We start from the raw sequence: 22,920 nt of genomic DNA, 5'->3' as shown, positions 1-22,920 counted from the left end.
ATCACACAACACTATATTGGAGCAGGTGGAGGGAGACTAGGGGTCTTAGCCACCTCTGTTGTTGCTAGGCTTCCTGGGGCTGGAGGCTAGGAGGGAGATCTGGCCGTCTGGTTGGGGTCTGGGGTGGTGGGTTGCTGTGCTCAGCGTTGGGCGGGGGAGCCTGCTCATCAGCACCCCAGCAGAAAGGGTCAAACTCTGGTTACCGGTGATGGTTGTACCCCATGTGCAGCAGTACCGGGACCAGAGTTAATAGGGTGTGTATGGGGAGCATGAGTGAGTGTCCGGCGTGCATTTTTGTAAGTCTTGGGTTGTATGTGCATGTGTGAGCATGAGGGAGGGAGTGTGTGACTGTGTTTGTGTATGACTGTATATGTCAGGTGGGGCCTTTGGGTCCTCCCCTCTCCTGGAACTTCTCTTGATGATATAGATCTTTGTCCCCCCTCCCCCTGCCACACCTGGTGTGGGGGCTTGTGCCATGGTCTGCCTGAGTGTTCGTGGCAACCGGGTCTGGGGTTTTAAGATTTTGGCATCTGCCTGATAGATCCCGGTGGCTGCCTGGTGGGGTCCGGGTCCCTGGGCTCTGCTGGGTCCCCGGCGGGGGTGGTCACCCCTGGGTCCCGGGTCGCTGGGTCCCGGGCTCGGCCGGCTAGGGGGTGGGAGGCTGCGGGCGGGCCTGTGGGCTTGCCGCTGATATCTCCAGGGACTCTGCCGGCTGCTGGTTGTGGCCCCCCGGGGCGATCCTCTGTGCCTCTCGAGGGGGGCGGGGGCCTTTCTGGTTGCAGTCTCCTTGGGGTTCCTGCATTCTGGGGCAACGCCTGGATCTCTGGGACTTGGAGCTCCCCCCGTCTCCTGCACATCTTTGGGGGGCGGATCTGTGGTCCCTCACACTCTCTGTTGGACGCTCCTATAGAGAAACCTTAAATAAACAAGCGCGTGTACACACACAGGTGCTCACATGGTGCTCTCAAAAGTATGGGCTTGGGCACGTTCAACACATGTCTTAAGACTATGGGGGGCACTTAATGCATTGTGATTTATTATCGTGATTCTTCAGTTAAGCAATGTTGATTATGTGTATGTATGTATGTGTGTATATGTATGTATGTATATGTATGTATATATATATATATATGTATATATGTATGTATATATATGTATATATATGTGTGTATATGTATATATATATGTATATATATATATATATAGTTTTTTTTTGTTTTTTTTTCATCAAGTTGACGCAGTGATAGGTAGATCTTGTTGTATTGTTGTTGTGTCCCTTTTTTGTGTCCTTTTGTTTTTTTTTTTTGTCTTTTTCTGCAGGTTTAGAAGCAGACTCTTGTTCATTGTTTATTTTTGTGGAACCCCCAACCCCCCCCCCCCCCCCCTCTCTCTCTCCACCTTTTCTCTTCCTTTCTCTTTCACCTCTGTCTCCGTGTCTGGTCGGAATTACAAAGCATTCAACAACAATAACAATAAAGTTTTAAGTATCAGGCGTGACATTAAAAGCAAACGCTTTGATGCTCCACCTGAGAATAAATCTGTAAGGCTTGTCATCAGCATTCAGACATCAATTCTGCTTGCTTCACAGCCAGACAGGACACGGTAAAAAAAAAAAAAAAAAAAAAAAAACATGAACATAATTCAAGCTAATGGCAGACATTAAATGTGATCTGACTGTTCTCATGTCTTGTTAAATTTAGAACATGCTTCATTCATGTAGCTTTAGGAAGAATCCTGGACAAACTCACTTTTTTGCTACATGCTGGAAACTAGAGAAATTATGTTGATTGCACTCAATCAGGTAAAGGGTCATCGTCGTCGTATTCCTCTGCTTATCCGGGACTGGGTCGCGGAGGCAGCATCCCAACTAGGGAGCTCCAGACCGTCCTCTCCCCGGCCTTCTCCACCAGCTCCTCCGGCAGGACCCCAAGGCGTTTCCGGACCAGATTGGAGACGTAACCTCTCCAACGTGTCCTGGGTCGACCCGGGGGCCTCCTGCCGGCAGGACATGCCCAAAACACCTCCCCAGGGAGGTGTCCAGGAGGCGTCCTGACCAGATGCCCAAACCATCTCAACTGACTCCTTTCGATCCAGAGGAGCAGCAGTTCTACTCCGATTCCCTCCCGAATGTCCGAGCTCCTCACCCTATCTCTAAGGCTGAGCCCGGCCACCCTAAAGAGGAAACTCATTTCTGCTGCTTGTATTCACAATCTTGTTCTTTCAGTCATTACCCAAAGCTCATGGCCATAGGTGAGGATTGGGACGTAGATTGACCGGTAAATCGAGAGCCTGGCTTTCTGGCTCAGCTCCCTCTTCACCACGACAGATCGGCTCAGCGTCCGCATCGCTGCAGACGCCAAACCAATCCGCCTGTCGATCTCCCGATCCCTCCTACCCTCGCTCGTGAACAAGACCCCGAGATACTTAAACTCCTCCACTTGAGGTAGGACCTCTCTCCCGACCTGGAGTTGGCAAGCCACCATTTCCCGGTTGAGAACCATGGTATAGGGTGCCAAATGTAAATTAATATGATGAAAATTATCATAATCTTTCCATATATAGAATTTCAATTAGTATTTTGAAAGTGGAAAAACAGAATTAAGTCTAAATATTCAACTAAAAATATTTAGAATCAAATCAAACTCTGTGAAATTAAGTCTAACTGTCTAAAATAAAGTCTAAAATTATGAGTTATTTCAGTGAATTCACATATAAAATTGACATTTAAAACTACTTCACTAACACTAATATTAAGACAGTTTGAAAATGAAAGGGGGCATTCAAAGTAAAAGCATGGTTAAGAGAGCCTGTCACAGGTGCGCAGGTGAGTGAAGCGGAGGTGAGGATCCAAATGCGGGGAAGAAGGCAGGCACGAACATTTTAGAGGGTTTTTAATCCCGAACACACGGGACATGAAAACAATGGACAGACAAGGAACACAGAACTGGGAGGGTTTAAATACATGAGGAGCTGGGATCTACAGTGATTGGGAGACGAGAGGCAGGTGGGAGCAATTAGAAAAGACACAGGGCTCAACAGAGTGGGGAGACAGGACAGGTTGTGACAGTGTCGCTGCAGGCAGGGCCGCTGATTTGACTGGAGGCGGAGCCACGGAAGGCGGGACTGCTGGAAGCAGAGTTTCTGGAGGCAGGCCCACTGTGGGTGGTGACGCTGATTCGACCGGAGGCAGAGTCTCTAGAAGCGGGGCCACTGGAGGCTCTGGAGGCGGGGCCTCCGACTTGACTGGAGGCGAAGCTGTTGGGGCCACCGACCTGACTGGAGGCGAGGCCGTTGGAGGCTCCGGAGGCAGGGTCTCTGATAGTGGTGTGCATCTCCACCTGCCTCACGATTCGATCAGATTCCGATTATCTGCCTAACAATTCGATTTGAGTCTGAAATGCATCACGATTCTTCACACAAAATTTTTCATTACTTAATAAAAGTAGTAGAATAGTTTTCAATTTATTTTTTATTTCGATATCCCTGAAATACAGAACATACATCTATTCACTATAGTGAGCAACAATGTTTAAAGTGTGCTGCCTATAATTACTTAAATAATATAATAAATAATGTTTTCTGTAGAGCAGCTTTAAGATAGAATACTGCTGAACTTAAAAATAGTAAACAAATACTGTGCAGAGAGCTGCTTTAACCAATCACAACAGGTGACAGCAGTCAGTGCCGTTCGCTCGTGAACGTCAAAGTTATCTTTCATAAGACGATAATCAATAAAGCGATTTATATAAAGTGAATCCAGAAGTTATAGCCCGTCTCTGCCTACAATATTTTGATATTTTTCACCCTGTTGATGGTTTTACTGAGCAGGTGCCACTTTTGTCATACGTTTCTTTTTAAAACATGTTTAGACTGTTCAGAATACAAATCCAGGCTCTGTCACGTTTGATTGTTGTAATTAAACTCTGTAGGTGGGGAAGGTCAGAAAAGGATCCGATCATTTTGTTTTTCCCTCATTTACAGTGACGGAGATAACGGTGCAGGCTCTGGTGTTAATCATGTTAAATTATATCTATTTGCAACAATTTTCACAAGAAAACAAAACCGTTAAAAGCAGGGCTTGTGTTGGTCGGACAGTTCCCGTATTTGACTGTTTATTTTGACGGAGAAAGAATTACCCCGACGCATGCAGACGAACTGACATTTCATTCGTGAAGCACATCGCAGATGTAGCTAAATCACTCAAGAAAATATTCCCATCTGAACATCTGAGCTGGACACTGCATAGACAGCTCACTGTCAGCGCGAACGTACGGTCCACAGCGAGCTGAAGATGTGGAGAGGGGCGTCGCAGAACCAGAGCGCATGCGGGAAGATTCCTCGGACTGAAGCGATCGTTTTCCAAACCCTGTCCCTCAGAGAGACTTGTCACTTAGAAAATGTTCCCTGATTATGAAACTTTGGCTGAATTGTGCTTGTTCCTGTCTCCAATGTGGCGACACATCCACGAGCCTGTCTGAGGAGAAGCCCAGAATCTGACATCCTCTTCAGCTCAGAATGCGCACAAGCGTGACGCGTCAACCCATTCTCACAGTAAGACCGGGTTGGACCTGTTCAGGTTTACACAGACAATCTTTACATTTAGAATTGGCACACGGATGTAAAATTAATGCAGTAAAATATAAAGCTTTTTAAAAAAATATCCATTCATTATTTTACAAGCACAGAGAGCCGCATCAGATGGATGGAAGAGCCGCATGCGCTCCAGAGCCGCGGGTTGTCGACCCCTGCGCTAGGGCAACGCAATGCACATGTCATTGCAACTCTGCCCCTGGAAGTAGTTGTAAAACCTCAAAACTTGATTTTCCTCACGCGTCCAGAACATATACATAGTGAGAATCTCATTATGTCACGTTGCTGCATCGATGCAGAATCATGCACGGCTGAATCGCGATGCATCTTAGAATCGATCATTTTTCCCACCTCTAGTCTCTGACTGGAATGGAGGTGGGGCCTCTGACTTTTAGTTTTATTTTGGTCGACTATGTGTTTTACAGCAATTTGATCTTGTGTCTTAAAGGTACAATAAGTAAGAATTTTGCAGTGAAATGATCACAAAACAGTCAAATATCTGAATCATGATGGATGAAAGATTAAATTGAAACAGATTTCTTCCTCAGCTGGCTGGGGGTTTGTCAGTTTTTCTCCTTTCAAAATGGTCAAATAGGGTTGTAGCTGCAGGGCCGGCATTTTTAATTCAAGACTAGCAGGCAAAAAGCTCCAGAGTTGTTTAAAGAACCAAAGCAGCAGGAGCGACCCAGAAGTTAATTTTCTTATCACTATGAAGCCACAGCTTCTTTTAGTTTAACTCTATTAGGTGAAGGAGGCTAGAGGCTAATGTCGAGCTAATAATGCAAACACTACCTGTTGTGCAGCACACCAGGCTAAAGACCAAAGGTGACAGATCATTTGCTGCTGAGGCCCCAGACTCTGGACCTCTCTCCCCCTAAGCCTGAGATCAGTGGCCTCAGTGGTCTCCTTTAAAAAGCAGCTGAAAACTCACTTGTTCAAGCTGGTTTTGGTGTGACCTTCATCTCCCTCTCCTTATTCTGATCTCCCCCTACCTATTCCACCTGCCTCAGGATCCACTGATTTCCCTCTTTCTTATTCACTCTCTCTCTCTCTTTCTTTACATTTTTTAATCAAAATTGTCAATTTTTGCTCATTTTAAATATATTTTAATCATTTTCTAAATTCTTTTTTATATTTTAAATTTTTTGTTTTTGTGAAGCGCCTCGTGATTTTTATCTTGAGAGGCACTATAGTAAAGATATTTTCCTCTTCTTTTTCTTCCTCTTCAACAGCGAATGAGAATCAAATAGTCGGATCTAAAAGAATCTCAAGCAATTTTTTAAAATACCAACAACTTGATAACACAGTGAATTGTACGTGTGAAGTGAATGATGAGTCAATCGTAGCATTTTACTTCCTTTAATGAGTCGCTCAGAACTATAACAACAAGCTAACAAGCAGGAAGCATGTTACCGTAATAAGTTTAGTAAGTGCTCACTACCATAAAACAACCAAGAGCACTAACACCAGATACGACAATGTACTCATCTACTTATGTAGCGTCCAGAAATCTACATTTGGACCTCTTCAGTATCCGGTCATATGGAGACATTAGTGTGCATCTGGTGCCTTTAATCTGCAAGAAAGATACTGTTGCTTGACCAATGTCTCTCTCAAGCTTCCTCTTATCTTTATCTGCTTTGCTTCACAGAACAAGAAGAATGAACTTTTATAATAATGAACCGTTATAATAATGAATACTGGATGATGCAATAAAATACGTAAATAATCATATGGTTGAATGAACAATAATGGCTGAAGAATAACAATGTTTGGATTAATCTGTGCTTAAATTACTGAAGTTGAAATGAATATTATTATGTTATGATCAGTAATGCTTGATTTAACAAGTGAATCACTATCTACGTGACAAGCTCGCACACACTCATGCACATGACGATGACAAGGTTAAAATAATCTCATGACAAATTGCTTTCTGATCCACAAATCAGAGCTCCTGTATCTGAGCAAGGTGTGGTTTCTGAGGCTGTTGGCAAAACCCGTTTACATGTCAAATTCTGATTTGTCAGTAAATCAAAATATGGCAATTATTAAAACAGAACTCACTTCCTCGTGAGTCAGTTGAGCCGAACTCTGGACTGGCCACTGGAGAAAAACTCTTCTCCCACCGCATCTCTTGACAAGCTGTCAAAACCTGTTGCACGCTGCAGCTGACACTGCAAACGGTTCCTTCAGAACAACGCTGACACAGCTCCAACTCCTTGAGAGTCCTTCCATAGAAGCAAACAACTACCTGCCGTGACCCGGAGACGACTCTGGACTGACCTTGTCGTACTGTGGTTTTTTCTACGAACTTCGGTACCTTGGGGTCACCTGACCCCCGACATCTCGGATCCAAACGAGAGTAACCGAAAGGGTACGTAGACACGACAGATTGTGTCTGATGCCGTTTTATTAGAAATCAACTTTCTAGTTTAATGCAGACCAAATTCAATCCCACTAAGAACTCAGGTTCTTCCAGATAAGAGGGTTCTGATAAACATCATATTTACACATCACATTACACTACATCATACACTCATCATATCATTGTTTTCTAGCTGCTACGTTTTATAATTAGTTCAGAAATAAATTCCTTACTTTTATAAACTTGACTTTGTCTGACTTAATACAAAGTGTACTTACAATCCCTGAATAAACAAAGAATCCTAATTCTTCTGGTTAAAGATCAATCAGGTTGATACTTTATATTTATATAGAATCATCACACTTTATTGATCACAGTTAAAACCCCAAAATACATCTGTAGTCTAATACAACGTTATCGACTTACTGTGTGTGACTTGTCTTTGCTTATCTTCTAGAATCTTATGGCCCTGATTCGTAACTGGCAACATACATGAAGCTGAGAAAAGGAGTGGGAAAGTGACATTTGGTTTAGAAAAATGGATCGCAGTACCAACATTTGAACACAGGAGGTCACAGTAACTTCATTTTTACTTAATGCACCTTTAACTAAAAGTGTAGTTGTAAACTACCATTATCATTTTAAATGTTGCATTTAGGCGTTGCTTTGGACATTTGACTAATTTCTACGTATTTGTTTTAAACATCATTTTTTAAAACTAAAAGTGGGAAAATTTAGTGTAGCTGATATTTTTAAACAATGTTTTGCAATCGGCGCCCCATTTTTAGGATATTACATTAATTTTATTGATTGGTTGATAATACAAAATCTTTTGATTTAGCAAGAAAATATGTAAACATGAGTCTCAGCAGGAGAACTAAAACTTTATTCATATGAAGGAGCTCGTTCATATAAATCCCATTTAATGACAGCCTGAAGACAACGTTCGGCAGGATTTTGTAAACTTAAACTCCTGAGGAAATACCTGCATACCAGACGGTGGTTTGTTTGCCGGATAATTCTCATTAAGACGTCTTTAGCAACAACAGTTTTGAACTTTTACCACTTTTCCTTTAATAAGACAAGAACAATAATAGACATATCACATTTCAACTTCTGTAAAGTTCTGCAGGGAGAAAAAGCTTACTTTACCTCATTTAAATCAGATCTTTAATTGGGATGATTCATCCATCCTGTGGGACTAAACTGATACCAGTTTGAGAGCAGATTAGACTACAAACATTCACTATGTAGGATATACCTCTGCCAATGTTGTATGACTCAATAAACATTTTATTATCTCAAATATTCATTTTTTGCAACAGTTTTTTACATTTATTTTATCCAATTGTGCAGAAAAGCAGTTTAGAAAATGACACACACCTATAAAAATGTGTAGTAAATCCACCTGATTCTTCTCTTGAGGGTTTGTCTCATGCATATTGCAGGAACCTGGTTGTGTATTTCCTCATGAATAATTCATTTTGCATGACTGATGTATAAACTGTCGCTATCTGAAAGTTCTCATGCAACAAGGTCAACACGAGTATCACGACACCATGCGTAGTTCAGCCGCTGCACTTTATCTGCAGACACGTTCATCAACAATCATCTGATAATGAGCTTGACATCAAGTTTTTGGTCTGCATCATGTCTCAACAAACACAAGGATGATTCTAACACAGCAGCATGACTCGACGGCCCCCCTGCAGATGTGTGATGCTATTAAAGTAATGCTCCACATTAACCTTTGTGTTACTGTGGCTCTTTAGTGTTAATGCACATTCTCACTACATCCTGCTGGCAATTTGACACAGTGTAGGAGGAGTAATTCATACAGTAAAACCCATGAAAGAAATAATCACTGAACTCAACGACCCCCATGCATGCTGAGAGACAAAAGAGACCAATAATGAAAAGTGGAGAACATGTTGTTCCTGGTTAGTGGTCCCGCTGCTTGTGTTATCGGTCCGTTATCATATATAATTTAAGCCGAATATTCCAGCAGAGCACAGGCATCATAAACTGTATAGGTGGGTGTTAAATGGAGCTTCCTTAAAATGTCTTTTGTTTGATGTTTAAGAAAGTTGGTTTAATGTGTGTGAGAAAAGGAAACTAATATAACTTCAATATCACTTTTCAATAAAGTTCTCTTTAATAGCTTTACTTAGTGCATGATTCAGCATTAATAATGATCATATTATGTAATGCATTACTAAGCCCCTGACTGCCAGAGTTTTTGAGCATTTTTACCATTTTTTGAAGAGTCACAGAATATTGTGCTCTGTGAGCATGTAAACACTAAAAGACCAAACGAAAGCGTGTTTCTAGCTTTTTCCGTTCTTTCACAGTCTTTTGTCGAAGTCTGAGATGCAGAAGCTTTTTTGGTTTGCGCCTTACATAACGCCTCACTTTAGGCATAGCGGTGTCCCAAAACGATCTCCTAATACAAGGATTATCTGCTTCCTGATCGTGTGACGAAAAAACAATAACATTAAAATTTTAAGTATCGGGCGTGACATTAAAAGCAGAAGGTTTGATGCTCCATTTAGAGTAAATCTGTAAGGCTTGTCGCCAGCATTCAGACATTAATTCTGTTTGCTTCACAGCCAGACAGGACACGAAAAAAAAAAACGCATCTTTGTCGTGAATCACAGTACATGAGTCATCAGGAACCATTGTTCGTTAATGCTTAATAATGCACTAAATAACGTTAATCAAGAGGCTCCCTGTTTATTAATGCTGTAGGGTTAGGGAACACATGTGGTCTCGTGTCTCCTTTTTGACCAGATGTTGAATGGTCAAACAGTACCTAAACTGACCATTGCTGGACGTTACAATGCTTAATATTTCACTAAGCAACATTAATAAAGAGACCCCTTGTTTATTAATGCTTAATGTTTTATTAATTAATGTTAAGTAACCTTTTTAACCCTAACATCCCCCATTTGGGGGCCTCTACAGTTTCATGTCCCAAACATCTACAACTGTCCACATTATCCAAACATAACTAAAACCACAATCAAACAGCCCAGATGGGAAACAAGGCCATTTCAAATTGTAATAAATTATGATACAATGATATTTGAACAAATGTAGCTGAGGACCCCTGGAATTAATAAAACAACTGACTAAATTTCCTAAATGGAATTTGAACTCACAACCTCCATCCTGTCAGCACTTTCACACAGGGCTGCTCTTCTAAAATAAAGTTCAAGTATTATTTTATCTTAAGGTATCAAAATCCAAAAATTGCTTTGTTACTGTTACTGTTTGGATTGTAGCTGTAGCTGTGCTCGGGGAATGCAAACAACCACTGACACTTGGGACATGAAACTCCAAAGGCCCCCAATTGGGAGGCGCCAGGGCCTAAAGAAAAAAAGGCCTAGGGCCTAAAGGGTTAAGGGACATTTTGTTTAATAATACTTAATATTTCACTAAGTAACATTAATAAAGGGGCATTTTGTTTAATAAGCTTAATAATGGAACAGTTATTTCAAAATGTTACCACAACTTCTTTGACTAGAATGTTTTTGTCTGTGAATAATTAATCTGAACAAAATCTGATGTAAAACCAAGGAACAGCAGGATGTTTCATAAAGCAAAAGATTGTCCTTTTGGTGTAGTAATTTTTTATGCTCTTTGCATGGTGATAAAATGAATTTGTGACATTTTTACAGCTTCTGAGGTACAAAATCTGTCCCTTAACGTCTTTCCGTCATATTTTTAAACACAGTCTTCACAGTCTAGTAAACCTTGGGGCTTATGGTAAAGACGATATTGCGCTTTATTTGTCAAACAGCCAATCTTTTGATTTGCTAGCTCTGTCTCGGTTTGTCAGACCAATATTACGCCCATGCGGGATAATAGAAAAGACAACACGTCTCAAATTTCAAGTGGAAATTTTCCAGATCTTGAGTTAGAATTGTATCACTTTTTTCTCATTTCACCAACTCACTGCTGACTAATTCATATGGTAATTGTATTCTGCACAATTTTATAAAAAAGTTAATATTTGCTTATGTTCATTTAACAGTGAAACCAAGTCCCAACTGAAAAATTATTCAGATTCTTGACTAAACCCTAGTGGAGTTCCTTCAGCCAATTCCCCAGCGAACTTGTGGCCTATCAGCAGCTGGGTCAGGAGACAAGATGGATTGCCGGAAAGACGGCCAACAAAACACCCACAGAAAGCTAGGAGAGGCTCCACGGCTGCACATCCGTGCAAGGAAGTAACAGACACTCATTCAGATGCACAAAACTGGAAAACAATTGTGATGGATTTATGCATTAACATGTGCTTGCCCCTGCTACACGTGCACTTGTGTCCAAGTTACTGTTCTGCGTTAAGTAACAAAAAACAGGAACTAGCATAAAAGTTACATGAAAATAGTTTTAAAACAATATTTTTATTGATGTTATTTATTAATTTACGGGGAGTTCATATCTAGGTAATCTTATTATTGTGTTTTTAACATCCTCACATTGTTTAATTAATTTTTTTTCTCTAAATTTTACATTACTACAGCTTAACGAGGAAAACGAGCTCTACCGAAGGCTCGACCAAAATGCTGAAGCTCTGTCATGAAAAGCTAAGTTTCCTGAAAATTGGTCTATGGTGAAAGATTTTAGTGCGAACAAGAAAACATGAAATTCATCACACAATCATCATCATCATCATCATCATCATCATCATCATCACCACCATCATCATCATCATCATCATCATCATCATTTATAGAGGCCCTTGGAGGCATGAGGCATGCCACCAAACTGCTGCACAGTAACACATTAAAACTGATAAAATCACCCAAGACCATTAAAACCAACAAATAAAAGCAGAATAAAATCACGTAAAAGATCAACAACATCTAACCTAGAGAGTTAAAAGCCAAACCATAAAAGTGGGTCTTCAACCTCATTTTGAAAACTGCTACTGATGGAGAGAGCCGTACAGATAGGGACAAGGTAAAATAGAGAGAGATTTTTTTAAACCACACTTAAATGCTGATTATATATAACATTTACAGGTTGTATAGATCGTTTAGCTTAGTTTTCAAGGCACTTTAAAAATATTTTGTGATTCCTATCTTCGTCTTCCTCTCTCTGTGACAGTGGTGGGGCGGTGCCCCAGCGCCCCGTGGACGGGCCGCCGCTGACAAAAATGTTTCCCCGTCCTTAAAAGTGGCTGTCATGAATGACGACGCTTCTCAAAAATAAAAATAGAAAATCCCAAAACTGTGTGAAAACAGTCAAAGAAACTTGCCTAATTAGTTCAGCACATATGCACAACGCACACGAGTGGTGGCGCTGATGACGTAGGCAAAACCCCATAAAATCTGTGTGGATTCAGCTGTGCAGACGACACGCTGTGGAGTTTTACCGTTAATGAGAGCATCCGACTTCACATTAACAACCTCTCACTCTGAAACCACATGATCTGTGCAAACTCAACCAGCCAGGCTCTGAAACCAGCTCCTCCTGAAATACGTCAGGTATGTGGCTGAAATCTGTGTCTCAGAGCCGAGAATACAGCAGCTGTGTGGATGTAAAGATTTGTGTTTCTGTCTGGTTGCAGTTAATTGCTACAAGCAGATGAGACACACATTAACAAAAGTCAGACAAGCAACATGGGACAAATGCTGCACAGAACAAACGAGCAGCAGCTTTGAGCGCGCGTGTGACACGTTCACATTAAATACCAAATGTTTCCCTGAGGATGAGCCGCAGTCATGATAATTGGAGGCAAACTTCAAAACAAATGCACAGAGTTCAAAAGAGGCCCTCCTCTGCTTCCTCTGTGGTTGTAATAACCCCTCTTCACACTCCTCAGGCATAATGTGACATTCAATCAGACTTTTTCTTTTTTGGGAGTCTGATGTTCTTTTCCCCATCAGCAGTTAAACACGGTCTGTTTTTAGAAAGCAAAACAACTAATCATGACTAATATGTTTACGGGAGAAACAAAACCGTGCTGAGTCATCGTCAGAACAGAGCTGCAGTCAGAAACTCTTCAGCTGTTTGTAAGATTGGAAAAGCCACCCTGCAGGTTCCCAGATTTTATCTCAACATGACAACAAAGCAAACAGCATCAGCAACAAGACTTTAGGAGGCTCTGCAGGAAAAACAAGAAGAAGAAATTACATTTCTGTAGGCAGTGTCGAGGCTGAGCGGCAGATCCGTGACAAATGAGGGGACACCGACAGGAATCCAGGTGACATTCTCTGGCTGGCTGCCTTTTCTCTGCCCACCCAGGGGAGTAATTTCACACTGTTGGGAGGCTCCCGCACACATTTCTCAAACAGGAAGGAAGCAGCAGAATGAATGGCAGCATTTGATTTCCCGTGTGTGAGCCTGGTGATGGGCTGGGGTTTGAAGAACTTCCAGAGATTATAGAGCTCCAGAGTGTTCTAAAAAAGGGATTTACAAGGTGAAATGATCTCTCCGGACAGACAGAAACCACATCTGTTATGTCAGTTTAGGAAGGAGTGTGAAAAAAACAGCTCTTGTCATTTGTCTGTGCTCCTTCATTTCTCTCCTCAGATGATTTTGTGGGAAAACAGAGAGAGAGAGAAGAGAAATCACAGCAGGGGCCTTCGATAGAGGGACAACAACAGCGCTCTCTGTGTTCTGAACGAATCCTCGTAAGAATCATCTGTTGGTTATGCTTCTGGTGTTTTGACAGGTCAACTGAGCGGTTCTGACTTGTTTTTCTTTTTCTCCAAAGATTGCAGTCAGTGGAGAACACAGCCATCTTCAAAGGCCCCAATAACCCTTCACACTGAAACTAGTGACTCAAGAGGGGGCAGGGAAAAGTAAATGGACAGAAAGGGAATGGGAAACCAAAAAACTAAGTTCACAAACAGGTTCACTTTCTGTATGAAACAGATAGATGCTAGAAGTAAACAGCCGATTAAATAAATATCTAGTTTACTGTTAAATAGTTTCTTCTTGTGATTAAACGTTTCCATTTTCTGGAGAAATGCCTAAAGTAAAGAATGGAATGGAATAGAATAGAATAGAATAGACTTTATTAATCCCACAGTGGGGAAACTCATTTGCTACAGCAGCTCATCCACTTAGAAAAAAAAGGAAGAAGAAAAATAATAACAAGATTACAGAAAAACACACAAAGGCAACAAGCTATTATTGTAACCTTCAACTACTAAAACAACAAATGAAAAGGAAACTTGTGTTTCCAGAACTTTGCAGCACAAGGGACACAGACAAACTAATGTACATCCAGAATTGCACAAGTGTTGAACACAAACTGAATATTGCATTGATGTTATGATGTTGATGATGATGTTGATGTAACAGGATAATGTCAGTGCCAGTTCAACTGAGGAGTTATACAATCTTACTGCAGAGGGGATGAATTACCTACCGTAGCATTCTGTTTTACATCTTGGGTGTAAATAAAGTGTTTGAAATGAGCTAACGTTAAAAGTTTGAACACTTTAAGCTATTTCAAAAGTTAGTTTCAGTGATTCTCGAGGTAGAAACTTGACCAACTTCACAATGGACAGCTGTGCAGCTCTGCAACCCTCTGCTTACCAGAAACTACACTTAACAGCTTTGTGGGATGGATAGCCAGTAGCTAACATAAAGGCTAGCACTCACCTATTTCAGTTTGCCCACCATCAATAAAAAGCACAAAATGAGTACAAAGAAGAAGCTTGCTTTTTGCTGACATCATGATGGAGCCTGGAAGCAATGAGCTAAAACCATAGTAAACATCAGAGCGGCCTATTTGAGGGAGCTATGGGATGCTATGCAATCACGGACTGATGGTGCCCTGGCTTTGTTGCTGCTGGAGTTGCAAGTAATAATATTTTTTGTCCAACAGAGTGGATCTTTTTACTTAGTGATTTAATTTAGTATTAGTTGGCTCATGGATGTTAGCTCATTGTTAGCTACATCAAGCTGTGTCAGGCTTGTTTATGATAGTTGCAATTCCACTTTCAACCAGTAGGAGAGAGAAGTATTAAACTGTTTAGTGTAAATTTAAAATACTCTAAATCTGTCGCCTACATGTATTTCTATCTGCCATGGCCTTGAGGTAGCAGAGCAGAGGACAAACCTCAGGGGGTATGATGTGGAATGGTTTCAGTGAAAGGGCTCATTCTGTTCCTGCTTGCTCAAGGTCAAAGGTCACCGACACAAACATTGTGAACTCTGGTGCAGCATGCAGAGAAAATGGTGGGCAACAATTAGGACAATGTGGTTGATAGAAAAGAGGAATTGCATCTAATTATGCTTGAGGAGTCATTTGAAGGTATTTGAGGAAATGTCTGCCTGTCAAATATGTGATTTGTAGTTCCATATGCTTATTTTAGTCATTACTTTCTTTAGAAAAACTCAAAAAACTCACAAATCCTGTTTAAATCTACAATCATATTTCGGGATGGGTCCCAAAGACGATGATTCTCACTATCACTCGGATAATAAATCATCCTCAAAGCACATAAATCTGTCCCCCTGCTGCACCCACTCCCATCCCTTCAGCCGCAGAGCAGCCTGGTCACGTAGAGGGGTGCCGTTCGCACCCGAGAGTGACTTAAATCCCACACTTATTACAGCTTACAACCATTCAGGCAAAGTGGGAGGAGGTCAAAGGTCATAGACAATCAGTATCATTCAGTGAAGGTGACAAAGCTGCAGGCTTGAGTAAATATTGACTTCATCTGTGCAACAAAATTCCTCCCACTGGGAGACTAGAGGGAGACAACCTGGACCTTCTACGTGACCTGTGAGTGTTTTTGAAAAGAAGAAAGACTCTGAAAATCATAACAACTGAACAGAAGTGTTTCAGTAGAGGAATAACATCAGGTTCATTCAAATTGTCTTAAAGAAAAAAACTTGTCCATGTCTGAATGGAGGCAGCTTACGGAAATAACTGACACGCTCTGGGTGCCATGTCAGAAAACAGCAGGAAGCAGCTTTATCCCTTTCGCTTCTGGTCCACGGTGGGTTTAAGATTCCTGCAGATAAGATGCCTCGGGTGAAACGATAGCCCCACTTTCACACACTGTTCACACACAGTAATGACCAAGCACAGAAATAACGCTGTTACACCTGCCCCCCCCCCCCCCCCCCCCCCCAAACATCATCTGTCACTGCCGTCTGCAGGCTCTTTTCTTTTATTTCTTTTTAGATTTGTTTTCCTCCTCTCTGAGGCAGACAGCGCTGTCATAAGCATCACCACAGGGATGATGTTTCTTCAGGGGTCTAATGGGGTGGGTCCGTCCCCCTCATGTTCAGATACTGAAACGCACAAAAAACAGAACAAAACCGAGAAAAATCGTTGGGGGGCGTAAAATATGTTTGCACAAAGTGATGCTTGTGTTACCGTCCACTGAGCAAGGTGCTACCTTTTGATGTTACCCAATACATGTTGCATTTAAAGACTCCAGGAAAGTGATGGATGCAATTGATTTAGTTTCATTCTGCTCCATTTAGCGTCCAACCTTTAATGTATAAATAAAGTCTAAACAGCAGGTGGAGCTGTCTGTACAGTTAATGAGCCTAGAAAAGGAGAGAAGACAGAGAGAAATCATATGAAAAACGAGTTTTCTTGTCTGAATTTTCTCTATCTGCTCTGAAAAACTCACTTTTACAGAAAAAAAGTAGAAACGCTACTCAAACTTTGGTTTTAAAACTCGGATGTCAGATTCAGGTCTCAATATTAGAACAAAATCAAACTGTCAATATAAATGTGATTAAATTGTACCTGTGAACACATTTCACATTTAAAAAATGAAATTAAGATGGTCTTGGTAGTAATATTTGATCAAAAACCATCACAAAGTTTTTTGATGCCCAAATGTATCAAGATAGTTTTTATGATGTTGCAGAACGAGTTCAGATACTTAGGTGTGTAGTTATGTGCCATGAACAGCAGATGGCACCATTGGACACATCATCTAATGTCTTTTTCATTAATTCAAGGGTGCCTGAGTACAGAGGTAGGTTGGAAGGTGTAGGTGGATGCCATCAAGACTGGGTGTTCATTATGTCCATGCACCACTGTCGATTTATTCACACTTTCCCTTTAAATCCTAATGAACAATAAGAACAGCACATAAAGTACTTGTTGGATAGTTTTTGCAGCTTGTCTCTCTTCATAACGATGCATGTTACAGTATATGAAAGAATAACAAAAGACAGACTTGTGTCCGGTGTACTGGAGGCGTCCCTTATGTGGCGCGTTGCATAGTGTTACACAGGGGTAAATAATTATCCAGATGCGTGCGTGCTGTAACGATGCCGCAAGAAAGTCTGAGTATGATGGCATACGCCGAAGAAGCAGCACAGCCTTAGATGTTTTTTTCATTGGTTGAGTTCAACTGAGGCTCAGCCCATGAATAGTGCAGCTAAGAAATGCAAATTTTTGTGTCTTTGTTTTTCCTCTTTCTTTTGTAGGAACACTGTACATGAAAAGCGGTGAAAAAATACCTCAATGCATTTACTCGAGTATTGTACTCCCTTCATAATCAGCCAAGCTTTCTTGTGACACTTTAAAAATAAGGATCAAATGAGTGATTGTTGATTAAAAATGAGTGGAAAAAGCAGCCCCAAAGTTTAACAGGAATGCCACCATGATGTGAGTCTCACATGAAGGTTAAGAGGTTTAAATACATCACACAGTCCAGTTAAACTACTGCACATGTCACAGTTCTGTCTACCTAATCACAACACAGCACATGTATAAAAAGCACGTTGATGTCAGCTTCACAGAAACCTTTCAAACATACAATAGCCTCATTTACAACCCCTCACTCACTTTTCCTTTTAATTACACACACACTGCTTTCATCTTGTTGCTTGATATGAAGTAACGATGATGATGTGGCATGTCTCGTTGTGTTTTCATGTTTACTATCCTGATAGATGATGAAATTAATATATGACTCTTGTAAAAACATTTTTTCTGAGAGGTATGGGAAGATGGCGGAGGTTTAAATGTGCCAGCTACGGTGCTGGAGAACCAGGTTCTACAACCATCCTGCAGGATTTCTACAGATCCTTCTCCGTCTCTCTTGCTGTTGGTTTGGGGTTGGGAGGTAAAGTTGCAAGAAAAGAATCACGGTATGCACTCATAAACGAGACTATGATTTTATATTTTAGAAATGTGTTATAAAAAGTTTCACACCAATGGACCACAGTCCTCATCACATCATATGAACGCTGTTCTAATCTGCTAAATTATTTTTCCTGAAGATAACTAGTAGATAATCCAACTTCATTAAAATACAAATAAATAAGTAAAATGACATTACTTTCAATAAAAAAAAAAATGAGAGAGAGAGAGAGAGATATGCAGGTATATTATGCATTTGAAAAATAATAATTAAAAGGATAAAAAAAGTGTTTCAATTCTTCAAATGTGATTAATTCAAACTTCATGAGGTAATCATTAAGAGATAATTACTTTTGCCAGCATTCACTTTGTTATTGTCGTGAAGAGAGGTGACCCTAATGATGACTGTGTGTGAGGATCTATCAGATAATTGTTGCTGGAGTTTAAACACCACATCTCCTGTCATTTATCACATATACATCATACACCGTACATCCTATTTAATAAGTCACGCGTGATGTATAACAGACAATATATGTGGTTCAAGAGTAGAAGAGTGCTCATCTGTCATTCTGAGAGTTAGTGGTTCAATCCCAGCTTCCCCCACCACATGCTGAAGTGTCCTTGGGCAAAACACTGGCCCCCGTGTAGCCCTCCCAATCTCCATGTGTGTGTATGTGCGTGTGTATAACACATTTTTTGGCACATCAAATTCCATAATTTTATAGCATATCCCTCTTCACAGTGCTTCATTCATCATAAACCTTATGTATCAGAGGTCCGTGTTTCTATTGCTTTATTTGATGTCAGATTTTCTTTGAGAGGAGCTGGGATTATATTATTCTGTTGCCTCTGCACCCTGGTGGACTGCTGCAGGGCCGTATGGAACTGTGTCTTTGCCTTTTTAAAGAGACCACACAACAAAAGATGCAGTTAATGAGTTTAATTGAAAAGAGAAGTAATAGGATGAATGAAGGTGGACCTATTGATGGTGAATTAATGAATGGGCAAAGGAGCATGAATTGAGGCTTTGCATAGAAGTCATCTTAAGAAAAAAAAGTTTAAGTTCAATGCTGAACAGACAAAAGACTGAATTTAAATCTCTGAAGTCATTTAAATGCTTTGGGTATAAATGTTCAGTGAATTTAGGGTAGCTCATCATTTAGATATGATTTAAAACTACATTCACACAGTTTAACATGTATTATGAGCCAGCCACACAGGAACATGTGTCCTGCCTCCATGTTAAAACAGGGTGATTATAAATTCCATTAGTTGACCTTCCTCTGTGAAAACTCTTCATCATGGTGGTTATTATGTCCTGTGGGTCTTTGGTCAGTGTGGAAAGCATCAGGCTCTGCTCAGCTTTCTTCACCTCAAAGTTCCCCTGCTGCTCAGCCCAGCTGTGAGGTCAGTGAGCTCCAGCTAAAACCGTAGATGGACTGGAAAGTGGAAATTACTTCTTTCTGACCATGATATTAAATGTGCACGGTTGGTTTGATTTTAAAGAAATCCTCTTAGATTCCCTCCAATGGACCAGGACGACACTAGGGAGAAAGTCTTGGTTTTTCTGTTATTTAAGTCAGAATTTTCCCGGTTTCTTGATTTTCCACCATTTCCAAACATCAAGGCTTCCTCTTCGCTCCTGCTATCTTCTCCTTCGAGTTATTTAAAATCTCCTTTCACTTTCCCGATCCTTTCACTTCTTGCTCGTTTTTTTTTTTTGTCCAAAGAAGGAGCGAAATGGTGTTAAGAGACATTATAAATTCAACACGGCCATTCCTTCTCCAACACCTACCTCTGCTGCTGACTCTTTGCCCTGCATTATTGAACATGCTGCACCAAGATCAGAAGGTCAGACAGCGGGTTGGAGTCACGGAATCAGGATAAGATGAAGACGATGAGTTAAATTTAGATCACGGGTGGAATTTTTTTGTGGCAAGTTGATAAAAGATCATTTTAAAATGAATCTCTGTAGCATCATTGGTTCTGAGTTCAACAACAATGCATATCAAAATGAACTATTTTTAGAAGTCTTCACTTGTGGTCCAAAATAGATATCATTTGCTTTAATCGTCTTACTGTTAGACAGAGGCCATGCACACATGTAGCCAAATACACCACCCACCTCCGCCCACCAAGGAAAGAAAACTTGCATCCCCACCAAATTGCATATGGGAGTTGTAAAGCACATGCCAAGCCAGTTGGTGGCAGTAGTCCTCCAAATCGTATTTGTCTCCCTGCGTCATCTCTGCAAAGCAGTAAAAATGGCACCAGGCCAACTTATTAGTAGAAATTAGCCCTTAGCAGGTAGGATTCGTCACTGGACATGGTGCTGACTGGTCACTTCACGTATCGGCAGCATGCATGGTCTCCCAATGGCTGGAAACTTAGTTCTATTGTTGCAACTACAACCTCCACACACTAGATGTTGCTATAGTGTTCCTGTTTCATATGCAACCTTTAATGAATCGCATTCATCTTCACACAAACCATGCACTCATCTTCTGTATTTAATACATTCTAAAGCCAATAAGTAAAATAATTGTAATCACATTTTATGGGACAATTTATTTAATAAATCACAATTCAAACATATGTGTAAGTTGCTGAGGCTCACCATTTTTTAAAGTATAAATCCTAGATTGTTTGTTTTTTCACTGAAACAGGCAAACAATTTTTTTCCTAAGACAATAAAATGTGAAACAACAACTGAAATAACAGTTTGAGATTTAGTTTTTTTTTCTGAAATGCTTGTCTTTCTCAGAATTGAGGTAAATGCATGTTCTTTAATTAACAAGAATCAGGGAGCAATGCAATCAGGCAATTTTTTTCCAGAATTACCAGAGGGGCCATTGTGGTGCGCAACCCTTTTACACGCAGCAGTCACAACAACATGCTGCCTAAATAATGACGTCAACATATTCTCTAGCTACATCTGTGTCTGATATCTCTCAACACTTTGTTCCACCTGAGTGTTTTAATTCAGGAGCTTTAGCCCACAACATTGCAGTCAGGTGTGTCGGCTTCAAGGTGGAGGAGCAATCAAGCCAAATGCCCATGCAATTAAACCCTGTAACCTGCACGGGGTCACAAGGAGGACTCACCAGCAGAACTTCACACAAGTGAAGACAAGGACTAAGAGAAAATGAAAGGTTTCCCTTTCAGCAGCTTTAGTTTAGCTTTGACCCAAAATGAGACTTTCTGCATCCTTTCAAACTGCGTTGCATTTGTGGAATGCATTTCTTGCATGTTTCCAAGAACGTAAAGAATGGTTTGTGTCATCCCTGGTAGCTGTGAGAAGGCAACATGAAAACTTCTCCAGCACCTCTGCAGGAGGGGAGAAACTGCTGCTTAAATATTCAAGTATTTACAAATGGGTCATTATTCAGATGCCGCCACACGCCGATGCACCAGATGATGAGAGGTTTAGCTCGGTGGATTCGGGGGTGTGTGGGGGGGGGGGGGTGGACGACAACACTGAGCTGGAAAGTGAGGATGATAAGTGAGCGGGCGTGTACCACCAGCAGTTACTGAGCGGTTCAGTGGTTGGAGGACCAGAAGGAATCAGAAACAAGATCGGATGTCTGATTTCCTTGTTTTCGTCTCCTTTAGTTGTTTTAAAAGCATCAGAATGAACACTTTGACACCATATTTGACAGATATAATGTTTGAGTCTGTTCCTGTTTTATCCCCATTAACTGAGTGAAGATGAAAAAGCATAAAAACCAAGACACTAATATTCAAGCACGCTATTTGTCCATGTGACTCATCCGTGTGTTGAGTAAGAAGAGGAATATGTGCCTGACAGTGATTCAGGCATCTTCTGTTTTAAGGGAAAGTCTCTCTAGAAGGATTTTGTCCTTTTTGAGTTTCTTCTGAGGGCATTACACAAAGATTAGAGTGTAATAAGCCTGAAAACAACACGGTCTTTGGTAGAATAACTGGGCTGATGTTTTTCCACCAGCAGATACGGACAGCGCTGATAAGGCAGTGTCTCCAAAATCTCATTAAGTGACATACACAATCCATGGCGGGAGGCTGTGAGAATTTATGTGTGGGACACAGAGCAACATGGTCTGACTTGGATGCAATCTGTATATTTGGCTCCACGACCCAAACAAAATTCAGACAGTGCAGCCAGAATATGAAGGAACCAAACACATTGTACGTGCGATAAACTGGCATCTTCACAAACGTGAATAATTTTAATGTTTGGCTCACTCTGGTTACACTCGTGGGCAACATTCTAATAGGTACGGAGAACTTCATGCAATTATTCTGTCCAAACTAATGATGAGGAAGCTGGAAGCTTGCTTTAGATTTTCACCGTGGGTTGTTAAACAGCAGCAGTATCACAAGGAAATAAATAGAATCTGAGAGAAGATGCTGCAGAATTAATTATCTCTCATAGTTGAAGAAACAGAAGGAGACGTACATGTGGGTTTGGCACAATGGAGCTGGCAGCTAGGAAATGTATAATTCATGTGTATTACTGGAATAAGGATAACTACTCCAGCAGGTGTTGTCATCATATGCCATCATAACAAAAGGTGGTCTGTGTTCCAGAAAAATCAGCCCTGTGACATATTGTGTTTGTTATTCTTACTTGTAAAAATTAGTTTAACTGAAGCAAGAAAACATGTCTGATGGTTAAAAAATACTTAAAGAGCAAGTCACCTCCAAATCAACTTTTTCCGCTGATAAACTGTGTAAATGAGTGTTAAATAGTGCTGTAGACGTGTCTACTCATTACTCTGACATTTTAGTGCATCTTATTTTTAAAAAAACATTAAAAAGTCAGCCCAAAACATTATTGCACTCTCTTCAGGTGGAAAGTTTGCTCTATGATCCCATAGCTAATGGCTAAGAGGTACCC

The sequence above is a fragment of the Nothobranchius furzeri genome, chromosome 17 (assembly GCF_043380555.1).
Source record: "Nothobranchius furzeri strain GRZ-AD chromosome 17, NfurGRZ-RIMD1, whole genome shotgun sequence".
Taxonomy (NCBI): Eukaryota; Metazoa; Chordata; class Actinopteri; order Cyprinodontiformes; family Nothobranchiidae; genus Nothobranchius; species Nothobranchius furzeri.
The sequence above is the reverse complement of the archived record's forward strand: the minus strand, read 5'-3'. Positions refer to the sequence as shown.